Source organism: Balearica regulorum, chromosome 22 (genome assembly GCF_011004875.1).
Source record: "Balearica regulorum gibbericeps isolate bBalReg1 chromosome 22, bBalReg1.pri, whole genome shotgun sequence".
NCBI classification, from domain to species: domain Eukaryota; kingdom Metazoa; phylum Chordata; class Aves; order Gruiformes; family Gruidae; genus Balearica; species Balearica regulorum.
The window spans coordinates 1,909,869-1,915,868 of record NC_046205.1 but is presented as its reverse complement, the minus strand read 5'-3'; positions in this window follow the sequence as shown (position 1 = coordinate 1,915,868).

Sequence of the window (6,000 nt, the reverse complement as noted above, 5' to 3'; positions counted from 1 at the left end):
AGCACACTCATCCCCTCCCTCCCCATGTCAAGGAGCTCTCCTTCCCCTCTCAGCCAATGTATAATTGTCCTCCGATATTAGGAAACTAAATGAAGAAACAGTTTGTTAAAATACTTGGATCTGGGTAAATAGACTTTTTCTGATTAAGGGTCCTAAACCTGTACCCTGCCTGATGGACCAAGCTGCCCACAACCATCATGACTGCTAGAGATTTTGGAAGGATCAATCCTGCAACTTTTCCTCCAGCATCCACAGCACTGCCAATATCCTCAGGGGTGCCTGGGATGGTGGTGAACTGCATGGGATTAGGAGGTGATCCTATTTTACTGTCTTATCCCTCTGCTAGCTAAAAAGTCTGATCCAAAATAACAGACAAACCCCAGTGTAAGCTATTATTAGTTTTCAATTATAAATTAATAGATTAAAAAGTCATGCTGGTTAATTACAACAGGCTAAAGCAGTAACCTGGCTTTACAGCAATGTTAATATGTGATCCAAGAAGTAAAGGCAATGGGATGAGAGCAGAGAAACAGAGAGAGCAGATCACATCGGAGGGCTAGAGGGAAGGAGGTTGTCATCTTTGTGTTTTTCAGCTGAAAGCTGTGTCTTCATCAGCGTGGACACGCTGTGGTTCAGAGCTGAGAGCTGGAGCTCCTGTCCTGCACTGATTCCCAGGGGACCTGCAGGCAAACCTCCTCAGCCTGAGAGCAGCAGGACCAGTCTGGTGCTGAGGCAGAGGGATATCGCTTCCGATACCCGCTTGCAAACACCCTTCTGTATTCTGCAACTGTCCACATGTTTTATAATTTTTGATACCAAACTATAAATAAGCACACCTCAAATTAATAGTGTCCTCCTCAAGCTTTAAATTATTTTCATGGATTGCCCTTTTGAAATCACAGTAGACTTTTAGTTCAAAGCTTCATGGAAAATAAATCATGCAAGAAAGGAGACGGGACAGGCTAAAGTCTGCACTCCTGCAGCTGAGTCTATAAAACCCTGCTGTGCCACTTGCACACGTAGTGGTTTCTGAGAGGGACGGCTTCTTCTTTCACTGATGTCTGCAAAAGGAGTCTTGCCCCTTGCAGAGCAAGCTGGGTCTGGCCCACAGTTTCTCTAACACTTGCCTAAAAAAACAAGCAAGCCCCAGCGAATCGAGCAGTGGCAGCCGAGTCCTTAACAACCCTCGTGATGCCTTCTGGCCTGCTGTTGGGTTTCACCACGTCTAGCAGAAGTGACTGGTGGGGACACAGGGATGTGGCTCTGTGTCCCAGCAGCTCCAGGATTTTTGGTGCATGAGTTTAAACCCACCCCTGAAGGCTGGAATGCATTCAAGTGACTGAAGCATCAGGAGAGTGAGTGCAAACCAGTGTTGGGGGATGCACAGAGAGGAATTTCCCCTCCACTTTTCGCCCCGGGTTAGGACCATGACTTCCTGGTTAATGGTCTCCCTTCGGCCGCACCAGAGCCAGGAATTGCCTGGAAGACAGAGGCAGGGCTGACTTTTTATTGCTGCCAATGAAGAGTGATCCCTGCCTGACCCTTGCATCACATGAATCTTGGCATGGTAGGTCCAGCTGCATTTTGCAGGGCAAAGCCCGTTAAAAAGGAGAGACTGAAGTTTATTGCCCTGTTTGAATTCTACATACCTCCATATGAAAAACAAGCCACTTAAAATGATAAAAGGACCTGCTTTTATTTACTGGAGTAGCAACAAAGCTCCTAGCTACATCTCTCTTGCAGGCTGTATTGATGCAAATCAGACACTACCAGGCGCACAGTCTTTCTTGACATAAAGCAATTGCCTGTTTGCAGGAGAGATTTGAAGGGTGCTGCAGAAATGCCTGCCTGCTAGTCCCCTGCACCTGAGGTTGAGGATGACCCATCCTTGAGCCCTTCCCTTCCATCCCTCCCACCATGGCAGCATCCCTTCACTGTGCAGGATGAGGCAGGGTGGCTGAGAAGGGATGAAATGGGTGGTGGGTGTCCCAGAGGAGCAGACATACAGGGGAGGGAAGGTGATGAAAAGGGTGGGCAGAGAGACAATGTGTGCTGCAAAGGGTCAGGCCAATATCTGAATGGGGTGGAGAGGGTCTGAGACAGGGAGAAACTCCAAAGCACTGAGGAAGAGGAGGGTAGAGAAGGGGAGGAAGGAACGGTGGGGACCTGACCTTGAGAGGGGAGAAGAGGGAATAGGGGAGGATGGACATCAAAGCCACAGTGAAGGAAGAACAGACCTCCCTCAGCCCATTGGTGGGATGGGAGAGGACAGAAGGGGTGACACCCCAAGGGTGGGGGAAGCAGTCCCTCCTGCAGCCTCAGCCCAGGCCCCACAACTCCTCCCTGGGTCAGTCGGAGTCTGGGGAGGGAGGGAGGACAGCAGTGGCAGGGTCTTGGGGGAATGCCTATCAAACAGGGTGAATGCAGTTAGCAGGGTAGAGCCAAACGATGGGCTGAGAGTTTAGCCAGCTTACCCTACATGAGACCCTGCTTCAGCTCTGGGAAGTTGCAAAAAGCCCCATTTTTAATGGTTTCCAGGCTCCCTAGTCCTACTGATTTCAGTGCGTTACAGACTGTGAGATCTGCAGTCCCCCAGGGATGGGGGCTGCAGGAGCAGGCGAGGTGAAGGTGTCTGAGCAATAAGCACTTTACAAGGCAGTTCACCCCCTGCTATCCCTGCACGTGTTCGCGTGATGCAGATGCAGATGTCTCTGTCGGTACATGTGCTCTCTACAGCATTACATCATTGCAGTGAAACAGCACCAGGTAGCAATGCAGCATACTGCAATCAAGGGCCAGGGCTTCTCCCTCCAAAATAAACCACAGCAGCACTTGGTGGGAAAGGGGAGGCTTTCAAGCGGTAAATGTTGGGGTTTTGACCAGCCCCATCACCTAAACACTTGTGTCATGGTCCTTCATGAAGGATATGTCCATCAGGTTCAGGAACCTGGGTGGACCCATGCGTTGCAGTGATGGGACCCCACAGTGCAGTCCATTACTGTGATTTAGAGGCTGCTATGGGAGAAACAAAAGGGTCCGTTCAACGTGCCATCCTTGGAGGGAGAACAAGCTGTCACGGCAACCATATCAGTGTCATTCCAGTGTCAGTATACGCATTGCAAAACAGATATGGCTTAAGGTGTCACCCCATGGAGCCAGAGGAGCCTGATGGAAGCTTGTGTCCAGATCCAGAGGACTGGCTGTCCCCACTGGACGTGGCAGTGAGCGGATGCTCATGGGGCCAGCAAGCGAAGGTGGCCAAGTATGAGACTCTTGCCATCCCATCCTTGTCAGTATAGAAAGCATATGGGAACCTCTGTCAGTCCAAGAGAGTAGGTAGACTGAACCTTTGACCAGGAGGAGCTATATAAATATCTGAATGGCAAGAGATAATCTCAGTATTTGAGCCAGAGCTTTGAGCTGCAATGTTTGTGTTGTTTCACAGATCACGCTGGTTGCAGAGAAGGTTGTGTATCTGTTTATAGACACTTCATTATCAAAGTGATGCTGATAAATTGGAGCAAATTCCTCTGGGGATTTTTTGAGACACAGCTTTGCAAAGGAGGCTAAAAAGACTAAATGTGCTTAGGATTTACAAAAGCACTCAGTTAAATGACAACATGCTGTCTGTCAGGTAGAAATGCTAACTACCTTGAAGGGGAGACATCAGTTTGGATGGTTTGCAGTGGTAAAACTTCTTGGGATGAATGCAGGCAAATGAAAATTTATGCTGGGTCTTGGAAAGTTTAAAAGGATGCTACAGAAAAACTTGCAGAGTTTTTTTGAATGTGAACTTAATGGAGGACCAAAAAGTGACTTAAAAGGCAATAAAAGAACTCTGACTTTCAGATGAGTTATATGGCTATCACCACATATTTCCTTTCTATGATCTTTAATGCAGCTACAATAACTGCTGTGTTGAATGAAGGGCTTGGCCATTCTTCTAGACCGTCATTGTTCCACACATATTTTTAGTCCTGTGAATTTCAGTCAGGCAAATAGTTTGGTACGTGGAGCTTATTACAAAACCAAACGCCTTTTTTCCTGTTTCCGTACTGTAAACACTGAGGATTTTATGTGATTTTCTTCACTCTTCATTTATTTGGCAAGTGCAAACACAACTTGGTTCTTGTGTCACCCACAAAATTTTTCCATGATTATTCACAAGGTGTGTGTAAGGCAAGATGTGTAGCTGGTTTGCTGAAATCAATGACACTATTTCTGATTTTTGGCCAACATCCCAAAATTAGCTGTACAGGCATTTTTGGCATGATGTTATGGCATCTTTATGCCAGTATTTGCTTTTTGCAAAGGACAGTCATATTCCTACAAATAAAAATCCACACTGCTTCCACCAATGTACATGTACAATGAACTGCAAGCATCAGTGGTATGGTCAAAGAGAAATGACTTCAGAAATCACTGAAAGATTTACTATTCTGTACTGTTTGTCTCAGCATCTACTTGCTGAGCAACCTGGGAACAAGGACGCTGCCATGCTGTGCTGAAGACATGGTCCTTTTCAAGTGCATGATTGTCTTACAGCTATGGGCCATGCTTGCATGAGCAGGTTAGCCTGACTGGCACGACAGAGGAGTTTTTGTTCACTGAATCTGGGCATGACACCCACTGGGAGAAACCACAAACATATTGGAGCACAGGATTTGAGTTCGAAATGATTTTGACAAGTTGGAGAAATGGTCTGAAAAAAATGGACCTCAGTTCAGCAGGGACAAGTGCCAGGCACCATAGATATGTGGTTGCACCAATAAGGCATAGAAAGAACTCTTTGGGCAGCAAATGCAGAGAAAAAGCAAAAAAAGGAAAATGGGAGCTAGTAGGTTGTAAGCTGAACACAAGTGGCAATGTGATTCAAGAGAAAAATAAACCAAAGAGGAGAAAACCAGAAGTGTAGAGACCATGACCTAGAGGGAGGGAGTGGGGCACTGGAGCTGCTGATGCTCCAATGCAGATGGGATGCCCAGCAGTCTTCTGACACATCAAGTGTCTGCTGAAGGGAGGGAGGAGCAACCTGCTGCCCGCGGTGAAGAGCACAGAGATGAACTCAAACTGTAGCCAGAAGAAGATTCAGACCCACTTTAGGATAAACATGAACAGCAAGCAGGCTGGAAAAACAGGTATCAGGGAGAAACCTACACCAGAAAACTCCTCAAGGTCTCTTCCTGGCTGATTTTTTCCTATATTTCTGCAAGCTGATTTAAGCATCAAAGCTACTAGTACATGGTACAGTTAGAAAAGGCAACACAGTCCTACCCCAACCGCAGCAAATTCCTCCCTGGATAAATCAGGCAGTAGGCTCAGAGTTTCCACTGCTGACTAATCCGTGCCCAGCCTGCTCTGGGTACAGCTGCCTCTCTGAGATTAGCTCCAGGATCATGCCCTGACCTTTACCTCTCCTCCCTTAGCCATTTTTGTTTACTTACTAAAATGATTTATAATTCCTACATATCTGAACACCTTAATGCACTTAGAGTCATGCAGTACCTGGTGAGTGACACCAGTAACCATGAACGTAGTTGTAAGGATTGCAGAAACTGTTATCGATTGCTCATCAACCTCGGCTGAAAGGGAAAACAGGTGTCCCCCACAAAATCTGCATTGCACGGGGCAGGAGTTGGTCATGCTGGCAAAAATTTTCCAGCCCATTTACATGGTGTAAGCAATTTGTTTTGTTGGGTCAGTAAATACTAGGTCTTGGCTTTACTTTGTAAGTTTTTTTCTCATTAAGGAGTGTAATAACTTTGATGAACCTACAGTTCACCAAGGGATTTTTAGATGAGTTAAAAAGAAAAGACACAGGAGTGCACAGGGTTAAACCTCTGGGGAAGCACGTGCTGCAGCCTGGGAAAGTAGCTCACCGGCCTGGAAATGGACGTCTCTGGTTTTCACATCCCCTTCTGTATTCTCAGGGGGAGAGGTGGTGTACAGTTCCCTCCAGAAAAGGATTAGGTCCATCTTAAGACTAGTTTATTTTTTATG